This window comes from Quercus lobata, chromosome 12 (genome assembly GCF_001633185.2).
Source record: "Quercus lobata isolate SW786 chromosome 12, ValleyOak3.0 Primary Assembly, whole genome shotgun sequence".
NCBI lineage: Eukaryota > Viridiplantae > Streptophyta > Magnoliopsida > Fagales > Fagaceae > Quercus > Quercus lobata.
Window position 1 is genome coordinate 14,353,207 of NC_044915.1, and position 12,329 is coordinate 14,365,535.

A 12,329-nucleotide genomic window follows, 5' to 3' on the forward strand; every position below is an offset into this window, starting at 1 on the left:
AATTTTGTAGTGCACGAGTTTACATTCCAATAATCATATATGTAGCACTAGTTCAGTCGTGTATGGGCCTTATAGGCTACAAAATATGTGAAACTATCAGTTCCTTTTGAATAAACCTAAGGCCCAAGCAAAGTGTGGTGATCAGAAATTCCAATTGTGCGTCCAGTGGCTGTGGCTTTTTTTTTCTTTCTGCCGGCAACCTGACCATGGAGGTGGAAGAGCAGTGGAGGAGAAAGAAAAAGAGAGAAACGTATAGTGGAGGAGAAAGAGAGAGAGACGTGTACCTTTTTTTTTAGGTTTAAAGATAGGTATGAAATGTAATAAATAAAGGATAATTAATGAGATCCTTATCTAAATATTACCATTAATGAGTGTCTTTTTTGACCGTTGGATCTACTTAAATCCAATGGTTTAGAAAATGTGTAACTCTTTAGAGTTACACCAGGTGTAACTTGAACTCATCTCTTTAAAAAAATGTTATTTGAAACATGGTACCAAACACATTTATTGTATTATTAATATTTTAAATATGTATTTTTACAATACTTTTTAAACCATAATTTTCATATAATTTTGAATAACAATTCTTGAAATTTGCTATCAAATAGGCCTAATACACTGTTTATTTTGACCAAGCCGAAAGCTTCTTAGACACACCACTAGACCATTTTACATTTCTAGCTTCTTCTCTACGTGTTCTTGACTCTCACAAATGAGGTTTTTTGGAGAAAAAAAAAAAGAAAAAAAAGAAAAAGAAAAAGAAAGAAAAAGCCACTAGTTTCTCTCTATTGGCATGGAACGGTAATCTCAAAAGGTTGTTCTTAAACCTTTGTATTTGGAAGTCTATTGTAGATGCTATAGTTTAATCCTGAGGTTTGATAGGCCAAGCAATTGTTTGGCACTGAGTAATCCCTTTGGTTGGGTAATAATCTTTAAAAGAACGCTTTCAATTGATTTTATAGTTTGGTGGCATTTTTACTTAAAATTTGATCTAAGTTTATGATTAAACATTATTTGTGATTTTTGGAATATTTACTATTGTCCTTTAGAAAAGGAAAATATTATATATTGTCCTTCTTGTTGATTTATTGGATTAAACTTTGTTTCTTAGATTATTGCAATATCAAGATTTCTTTCTAACAATCTTAAAGACAGATTTTTAGTGTATTTTGGTTGATACACAAATTCTTTTGAATGCAACAAAAAAGGGACATGTTAATGGAAATAATTTTAAATGTTGGCAACAAGAGGTTCTTGTTGTTTTAGATTTTACTGACATCTCTAGTGCTTAAAATTATTGATGAAGCTTAAACTTTGTGATTTATCAAAAGAAGGATCTAAAAATTTAACAAATTTGGAATGAGCAAATAAATTTTGCGTAGATACAATTTTAAATGGCCAATGAATTATTTGATGTTTATTAGAACCACTTTACTATTGCAAAAAGATAATATTGGGTGAATTAATGGGTAGATATGCATTCAAGGATGAGTGTAACCCAAATTGAAATCTTGAAATCATGAATTTTTATATTTCTCAACTATTCTTCAATTACTCTATCATATTCAAATGATGAATACTTCACCATCAAAATCAATACAAAAAAGAATTTGTATTAGAGACATTAATAACTATACAATTGATATAAAGATACAAAACATCAAACAATTTAAAAGCAAAATCACTTAAACAAGGGAAAATAGAAATTTTCTTTACAAATAAAGATGAATAAAAAATTAAACATTGTGAAACATTTCAAGTCTCAACGTTTCATGCAAGTGTATGTGCAACTTTATTACCTTCTTTATGGACATTTAAGAAAACACAGCTTTTTAAAATTTTTTTTAATACAAGATAAAAATTCTATTATAGTCTAATCTAAGTGTATATGTGTATGAAACTCCCTCTTGAAAACTTGAATCCTAGCCCTTGCTCCCCACATTCAACAAACACTTATACTTGTGAAGTAACCATACAACCAAGGGTTTGCGGTGGTGATAACGCAGCTTTCAAAGCTTAAAAGTAGTTTCACATTAGCAATTACTTCTTTGGTAGAGGTTTTCAAGTATTATTGTTCAAAACGATATGAAAATTGTGGTTTAAAAAGTGTTATTAAAAATAGTATTTAAAGTACTCATAATGCAAAAAACGTGTTAGTATAGTTTCATGTTTCAAATAACATATTTTAAAATATGAAAAAACATTAATTGTGCGTTTGATATGCATATGTGTTTTCTTTTTTTAAAAAAGTTATGAAAATAATACTATTTTATTTAAGGAGAAAAAAAAAAAAAAAAAAAAAGAAGAAGAAAAAGAAGAAGAAGAAGAAAAGAGAAGGACAAAGTAGTGGGCCCATGGGAGAAAAAGAAAGAAAAAAAAAAGGAGTTTAGTCTTATCAATAAGCCCCACAACTTTCAACTTATTTACAAAAAGACCATTCAACAACGAAAACTGAAAAGTAAAAATTGGGTTGAATGCGTTTTTAAAAAACATGTTTTAAACACCCTAAATTGAGAATTGTGACTCAAATATTCTTGATAAAAAACTCCTACCAAACACACTTTTCTTTTTGAGGCCCACAGTTTTAAGTGTTTAAACAATTTTATTTAAACTTACATACCAAACAAGCACTCCATTATTAGCATCCTGTTGTCGGAGAGTTGTCATGAGCATCTTAGAATACTAGCGTTATATTATTTTTGGGGGTTGGGTCAATCTTGTTGGGTCAATGGGTTGGATGCACACCGTAAATGTTACGGGCTTTGGACTATTGGGTGCTTTGCTTCCTCAAAAAAAAAACTACAAGTTTCCCTCTATTAGCACGGAACGTAATATCAAAAGATTGTCTTTAAACCTTTGTATTTGGAAGTCTATCATAGATGCTATAGTTAATAGTTAATATACTAAGGTTTGATAGGCCAATCAACTATATATATATTTTGCACTGAATAATCACTTTGGTCGTCGGAGATCTGTCATGAGCATCCTGGAATACTAGTGTTATATTATTTTTGGAGTGCCTTAGTTGCCTCAACTAAAACTTGTCTTTTCAGCTGGTTCTCGCTCGTTTCTCTTCTTGGTTGGTTTGTAAAAAAAAAAAAAAATGTTATGTTTCTCAAAGCAAAAAACCTATTATATTATTCTTCTGCTAGACTTACTGGGGAAGTTGATAAGTGATAACTATGACAACTTCAAAAAACCCAAAAAAAAAGAAAAAAGAAAAAACCGAATCAGCTCGTGAGATTCCTAATCATATTGGAGCAAATGATCCCTGTCGTGAGACCTATTAGTCCTTTGATTCTTTAAGAACCATTGAATATCTATTATCTATCAATTGCAAGCCACGTACGTACATAATAAGCTTGCCATCCTTGAATCCATCCATCAATTCAAAAACCAATACCAACATGACCCTCATCTTAGATTTCCTCCATGCTACTCTTATTACTGCAAATGAACTCTCACTCTCACGCAGGGACGGACCCAGGATTTAAAACTAGGGGAGGCGGAGATAAGCGAGAAAAAAAAAAAATTCAATTGGAACATTAGCATTTTCTGGAATTGGGGATGAACATTTTCTTGAATTGAAACATTGATTTCTTAAGAATTTGAATCTTTTCTTTTTAAAAAATCAAATATTATAGTTGATTTTCTCATGATCTACAAATAAAAAAAATATATATATATTAGTTATAGCTTATAGCATTATGTGTTTTTTTTTTTTTTGATAAGAATATAGCATTATGTGTTACCACTTAGCAATATGGGCAAGTAACAATTTTATTTTGATAAATTTATATCACATTTTTATTATATTATGTATTTCCTTTTGTCTATGTCTTTTTATCTCTTTATTTTACACTTTTTATTTGTCTTTTACACTTTTTATTTTCTCTTTATCTTTGTCAGACTGCCACCCACTACCCCAAACACACTGTTACCCCTAGTCCCCACTACTAATTTATAATGCAATGAATGCATTAACTAATATTTTTGGCATCTCTATCTGCTGCCTATTCACTAATATTGCCCCCACTCTCAACAAACAACAACCAGTCAAATTGTCAAATGCTTTATAATAGATAATTATTATTGGGTTGAGACAGACAGAGACTCCCAAGTCCCAAACAGTCAAACACAATCAAATATTCAAATTAAATTCACAAATCACATATTCACAGTCATCCTCATTCCTCTCTGAGAGAAAGAGAAAGAGAGAGAGAGAGAGAGAGAGAGAGAGAAAAAAAACCCACAATCACAGATTCACAAATAGTGTATGGTCTAGAGAGAGAAAAATCATATCAATGTTAGGTTTTGAAGTTTAAGAAGAGAAAAAAAATTCTTGAAAGTGTAGATCGGTATTTCCAGATAGAGGCTAGAGGATGCAGCAGCTGGAGACGGTGGTGGGATGGGCAGATCAAGCTGCCGGAGGTGCTGAGGACTGTGGCAGCGTGTGGGTCATTGGGCGAGCTACGACAGCGGCGGCGTCCCCTCCGGTGACTGTGAGAGTGAGTCCGGTCTCTCACTCTCTCTGTCTCTGTATCTCTCGGTCTCTCACTCGAATATTTTTTTTTTTTTTTAACTGGACGATCATAATGCTGAGATCGTTTATTACTTTGTAAAAGCCTAGGTTTTTTTTTTTTTTTTTTTTTAATAACCTAAGATAGCTTTACTTTTGGGTGGGCTGGGCTCTAGGGGATGTAGACTGGGGGGGGGTCGGTATTTGGGCTGGGGGGACCAGTAAGGGGTGGGCTGGGGTTTGGTTAGTTTATTACTTTTTTTTTTTTTGAGCCCAGGGAGGCCCAAGCCCCCTCAGGCTCCCTACTGGATCAGTCATTGTTTGCCGATACGGAGTACCGCAAAAAATCATCTCAAATAATGGTTCTCACTTTGAGGGAAAAGTTCGGAGGATAATGGAGCTATATAACATTGAGCATCACATTACTTCACCATACCAACCACAGACCAAGGGACCGCAGAAGCAATCATTAAAACATCAAGAACATCCTAGCTAAGATGATAGTGGTATACAAGGATTGGGTCCAGAAACTTCCATTTGCTTCATGGGGTTACAAAACTTCTGTCCGTGCATTGATTGGGGCAACCCCTTACTCTTTGGTCTCTGGGTGTAAGGCGGTACTTCCAATTGAGGTGAAGATTCAATCTTTGAGAGTGCTAGTAGAAACCAATAGCCTAGTATCACTGAGAAGTTACATATGTTGAAGAACAAGAAGTTGCGTAAAGCTAGGCAGACAGCAACACAAATGCTGATGACGGGTGCCGCTATTTCACTGGTTCTTTTACACAACAAACAAATAACCAAATAATTAGTCCCGGAATTTATATTTTAAAAAAAAAAACATATAATAAATGAGAGAGCAAGATATGTATATTGAATTTATCAGAAAGGGCCACGCTACAAAACAAACCTGTGGAATTCAGAGAAAGAGATGTTGGCGTTTTTTTTTTTTGAAAACAAAACTTCATTCATAAAAAAGAGAAATTGGAATACAACAGAGAGAGCATTCAGAAACTAAATTAAAAAAGCCGTTGGAAGCATAGAATTCACATTTGGTTCTCGCGGGCAGATTCGTTCTCTGCCACTTGCGTCATTTCAATTATGGCCTCTAGGCCTTCGTTGGGGCTTTCAGGATCGGTCCTGTTCCTCCCTTTGCACTTGCGAAAAGCTAAATAGACAGCAACAGAAATGCTGATGAGGGGTACCGCTATTTCAGCAATGAGCTTGATATTGTCTTAATTGCTGTGCCCTGATCAAGAAAAATTATAAGCATCAAAAAAAAAAAAAAAAAAAAAAAGCATAAATTTACAATAATGGGGAAAAAGTTAAGCTATTTACCAATGATCAGGTGATGATGCCATTGTAATTTCTCAGAAGAGCAGAAGGAGATTGTATCTTCACCTTTTGTACCTCGAGAAAACAATTTCCATATCAATAAACAACCATTTTGTTACTTGTTGCCTTGTAATCAGTTATTTAGATCTTCCATTGTGAAATTCTTTCCCTTTAGTTCTTATAAATTAAATGCGTAAGTTATCTACTAAGCACCAACCTTCCTGAGTGTTTGTTATTGACGCCCACAAGTAATATAAGATACTAGTATTTATAAAGAGAATTTAAAGAAGAACATTAGCAGGCACTCTATGCCTATCACAGTACATGCCCAAATTGTCTAAACATAATAATAAAGCGACATCAGAAGGGGTTCATCTAAAATTACAAAATGCTGGTCTTGCCTAACACCCTTTTTGACAAAGCATAGGTACATTTGTTTGCTTTGGCTTCTATATAGCTGTGCTTGATCACCTTCAATGGGAATCTCCTAAGAATCTCCCTCTAGTCATCAACAAGTATGTGCGTGTTTGTTTCAGCTTTTAGGAGCTGAAATGCATGTTTATTAAAAAGTTGGAGAGTTTTGGGCCAAGGCAAAAAACGCGCTGAGAACGCGCAAATCTTATGGACCGCTGGAGGTCCATAAACCAAAAAGCACATGCGTATTTAAGATATCCGTTGGGCTGGTTACTCAATTACCAAATTACCCTGATTAAAAAGTCCTCATCAGTTCACGCCTGAAGTTCCACTCTCACGCCTCTCATCTCATCTCTTTGTTCTCCCTTTGCCCTGTGAAGCTCACTCTCACGCGTCTCATCTCTTCTCTCTGCTCTGCCCTCCCCGTGGTAAGTCTCTCTGCTCTGTCATCCGTTGAATCTTCTTCCTCTTCTTCTTCTTTCTTTCGTCTTCTTCAATGCACTAATCTGTATTTTTTTTTTTAATTTTATTTTTGTCTAATCTGATTTGAGAAATAAATTTTGAAGGTAGAGATTTGATCAACAAAACACCAAGCAACATTGATCTGCTACGAAAAACCACCAGGTACCAACACTGATCTGAATTTTTTTTTTTAATTTTTTTACTGAGTGTGGGAAAAAAAATTTCAGATCTTGCATGCTTTGTTCTTGCTAATGATCTATTTGTTCTCTTGCCGGGTACTGAAAAAATTTGTGGGTACATGCTTTTTTTACCGAGTGTTTGATTTATTTTCTCGGCAACCCAGAAATAGATTAATGGGTATTGTTCCTTTACTTGTTTAGTTATTTGTTTTTGTTGATTGGAATTTACAGTGGTTTGAATCTTGCTATGAATGGTTTGTAGACTTGTAGCTCATAATTCTAATAGAAAAAAGACAAAAGTTTGGGTTTGGGGTCTGAAAATCAGAGGAGAAAAAAGAAAATATGTAGTTGTTGTCAAGGTGATCATGGGGTTTTTATTAATAGTGATCTGATTGAATTAAAAACATTGATATTTGTTTTTGGAACTGACGATTGAAAGGTAACGAGAAATGTAGTGTTCGATTTACCATATAAATTTAAATATGAGGATTATTGTTGATGGCAAAGCTAAGTATTGATGTGGGGGTCTCTGTTGATGTCATAACATGGTGATAAATGCTTTAGTTTATGTTCCTTAATGTATTAGATAGTAAGCCTAGCATGAAAGTGTAAGGCAACCTATGCATCAGTAAGGAGTTGGTTGTCATATATATATATATATATATATATAGAATTTATGTATAGATATGAATAAAATACTTGAGAAAGTTTTTCTTTGTTCTGCATTTCAATATAACAGCACTCAAGTTTTTTAGTGCTTCAGCAAGGAAATACCACAGTAGATACTTGGCTTGAAATTGCATTATGGTCTAGTTACAGGACAACTTTGAGTATTGTAAAGGTGGACAACTTTGAGTATTGTAAAGGTTTACAGTTGCAGTGATTGTAGTCACATTTCGGTCTTCTCTTTTTTTCTTTTTTACTATTTGCACTTGTCAAGCACACCTTGCTTTATACTGGAGGATTCATGAATGAGATCAAGGTTTTTTATGATAAGGCTCATTGGCTTGTTTTTATGGTTTTGCTAATATGCTTCAACCTCATTGGTTAACTTTATAGATGGGTAAAAACACCACTTCCAATCCCGAGGCAAAAAAGGCTAGAGCATTATGGGATAATAATCCAAGCTGGACAACTACTTTTTGTAACTTTTGTGTGGAACAGATTCAACTCGGGAATAGATCAAAAGGTGCTGCCTTTAGTACCGAAGGTTGGACCAATCTAGTGACCAAATTTTGTGATGACACCGGTTAAAACTATGATAGGGACCAATTAAAAAGTAGGTAGGATGTATTAAAAGGTGATTGGAGAGTGTGGGAACAATTGAGGAATCTTGACAGAGGTTTAGGTTGGGATGCAGTGAAGGGAACGATTTGTGCTACTGATGATTGGTGGATCCGGAAGTTGAAGGTGAGTTGAGTATTTTATTAATATTTAGTTAGTTGGAGATAGTTTTTTTTATATTATTTTTTATTTTATTTTATTTTATATTATTGTTATATGAGTGAAATTACAATTACATTTTGTAGGAATTACCCAAAGCTAAAAAATTTCGAGAGAAAGGTCCACAGAATCTAGAACAACTTGATATAATAGTTAGGGATGTCAACTGGAATAGCTGCATGGACCCCTTCTTCAAATACACTCCTTCCAACAATGCCACAAGAGGGTGCTGGTGATTCAGATGGTAGCTCTGAATTTAAGGATGACCAATGTGACATGAGTTTAGACATTGATAGTTTGCAGTAAGGACATACTAGTCAATCACGTAGTTCAGGACAAAAGCGAACTAGTGAATCAATACCTTCACAGAAGAAAAAGAAGAAGATAGGAGGAGCTGCAATGTTGGACAATCGTATTAGTCAATTAAAAACTATATGTTAGAATAAGTCTGAAGGTACTTCTCGAGAGTCACCAAGTTCAATTGATAATGTCATGACGATTGTGAGAGCACTTCCTGGAGTGGATAGTAAGTTTGTGGTTCAAGCTTCCTATATCTTACTAAAAAGGTCACGTAGGGAGATGTTCATAACTTTCAAGGAGCCAGAGTCATAGCTGGAGTGGCTACAAGGAATGATTTGTTGGAACCAAAAGAAGTGACCAACCTTATGTGGTACTCTGTATTAGCTTAGGACTAATATTAACTCTATGTTGTATTAGCTTACGACTAATATTAGCTTTATGTTGTATTAGCTATGTTGTATTAACTTGGAACTAAGTTATGTGATATTTAGTATTAGGTTTGGACTAATATATGTTTAATGTAAACACATTTGAAGCAACTGTTACAGTGTTATGTACTTGATGTTCTGAATTGTGTTGGTATGCAACGTGTTTCTAGTCAACTGTTACACCTTTTGTTACTTTGTTGATTATTATGTTGATTTATATTAAGTATTAGCAATGGTTGATTATTTGTTACTTTGTTGTGTAGTCTAAACCAATATGGATGATTATAATGGTACTCATGAGAGTGGCAATTTTATGGAACTATTAATGGATGGGGATTATGGAAATTACTGTGATTATCATGATGGTGGTGATTATAACAATGCTGACAATAATAATGATGGTGATAACAATGATGATGATGATGGTGAGAGTAGTGATAATGATGATGACAGTGACAGTGATTCTGATGATGATGATAGTAACGACGATTCTGATGAGGAGTTTTACCAGCTTGTGGCAGTTACCTGTGAAGCAATTGTGACATATTTCAATAAGTACATTAATAAGACTCCTTGTTATGATTCTGAACAAATAGGGTGGGCTTGGGTGAGACGTTGTATGGAAGGTAATGAGAAATTATGTTACAACATGTTTAGAATGAAAAAGGAGGTATTTCGTAATTTGTGTCAAGTTTTACAACGTGACTATGAACTTCAACATTCACGGAATATAAGGTTAGAAGAGTCAGTGACAATCTGTTTACTGATACTTGGTCATGGAACATGTAACCGAATGGTTCAAGAAATATTTTAACATTCGGGTGAAACTATAAGTAGACATTTTGAGAAGATGATCACTCTGTTGGGTGCTTGCTTTGCAGCTGCATATGTAAAGCCATCGGATCCAACTTTTAGTGAAGTTCCAACCAAAGTACAAGACCATCCAATTTATTGGCCACATTTCAAAGTATGTGTACTATTGTATATTTGAATAAGTGTTATTGTCTATAAGATAATACAATGCATGTGGAACTGAAAACTATTAATGTTTTTATTAGGATTGCATCGGTGCGATTGATGGCACACATGTGACAGTGGTTGTACCTACTGAGAAGTCCATTCCATACTTTGGAAGAAAGGGATATCCAACCCAAAATGTGATGGTTGCATGTGACTTTGATATGTTATTTACATTTGTTTTGCCTGGATGGGAAGGTGCAGCACACGACACTCACATTTTTCTTGATACTATTCGTAAACAAAGTAACACTTTCCGCACCCACCACCAGGTTTGTAATTGGTTAATCAATTGTTCATTATAATGACATATTGTATGAGTGTGTTAATACAATTGAATTTTTTTTTTCTAGGGAAATATTATGTAGTTGATTCTGGATACCCAATGATGAAAGGCTATTTGGCACCATATAAGGGGATATCATACCATCTTCAAGACTTTCGAAGGAGAGCTGGAAGCCCTAGAACTAGACATGAAAAATTTAATCATGCTCACTCATCTCTTCGATGTACGATTGAGCGCACTTTTGGTGCATGGAAGAATAAATGGAGAATTATCAGAAACATGCCATCTTTTCCATTTCATATCCAAATACTTATTGTATCTGCTACTATGGCTCTTCATAATTTTGTTAGACTAAATGAGAGGGATGATAGGGGCTTCATAAACGGCAATCAAGATTCAATTTCTAGAAGAGAACATAATAATGAAGCAGGTAGTAGTTATGAGCAGAACTCAGGATCTTTAACAGACCCTACGATGGTGGTTCTTCGTGATTCCATTGCTAATTCCATTTGGGAGGGATAATAATTAGTAGTTGTCTTTTTTTTTTTAATTTTTTTTTATAATATCATGTAGTACAATTTAAACTTGGGTTATTGGTATGTATTTTATCATCTTTTTTTACATTTTTGTGTTGTACAATTTAAACTTGGGTTATTGATATGTATTTTATATCTTTTTACATTTTTATGTAATACAATTTAAACTTGGATTATTGATGTATATTTTATCATATTTTTACATTTTTATTTTGTGCTTCATGATGATGAAAATTATTTAGATTTAATTAATATTAATAAGAAGTCATTAATGGTAATAACAAATAATTATGACACTAAAAAAGAACAATTGCCCAAACATTATTAAAATAATACCAATAATATATATATATATATATATATTATTATTATTTTTTAGTAACTATATGAAATAGATGATTTAATAAGTATGAAATAAACTCACATCAAAAAAAAAAAAAAAAAGTATGAAATAAACTCCTTTATATATACATTGTCTTTTTTGGTAATTTACCTCTCAAACTGCCACTTTTAAAAGTGTTAGCCAAACACTCAGTTTTTTCAAAAAGCACTTTTTAACAGCTTTTACCAAACACTTAGTTTTTTGAAACTCCACTTTTTCATTATGCACTTTTTGAAAACTCCACTTTTTCATTATGTACTTTTACAAAAAGCTGAACCAAACTCACCTCAAAGCAAAATCACCTAGATGTTCCTTAGAACTATTCATAAGACATATCACAACTTTCAAATCAAGTTCAATTTCAATGGTAGAAAAGTTTAGTTGAAAGCAAAGCAATAAATCATCATTAAGACCCCATAATTCAGTCATGATCCTAGAGGTAAAGCTCAAAACTCTTTGGATTGTGGGAGACTGGACCTAAGGGGGGCTCTCAATCAAAAGAGAAAGTATTGGCACATCTCTTTTGGGGTTTTGATTATTGTGGAGTTGCCACTTTTTTTTTTTTTTTTTTTTTAAATTATAAAAAATAAGTAAAAAACTAAAAATAAATACAAATTACATGAATAACATCGAGTTCTTATTTATTTGAACATTTACAATTGATATGAAGAAACTTTACATGGCTTTGTTTCCTAAATAAAATTTAGATATGTTTTTAGTTATTGTAGAAAAATAGTAATTTTAAGGAGAAAATTCATATCTGTTTTTATTTTTGTAGGAAAATAGTAATTTTAAGAAGAAAATTCAAATCCTTTTTTAGTTATTGAGAATGTAGGGGTGGTAGCCCAATAGTGCGTATCTATGTATATGTTGGGCCGGAGGCCTAATTTGAGGACATTAGGTAGTCCGAGGATGGAGAAATATTGTCAAAGGAGTCCGCGTTAGTGAATGAAGAGGTGAGGAATGGTCATGAGAGTCCAGAAAGTGATCTGAGGAGGGATGCCACCTCAGTTGATAAAAGCCAAGGT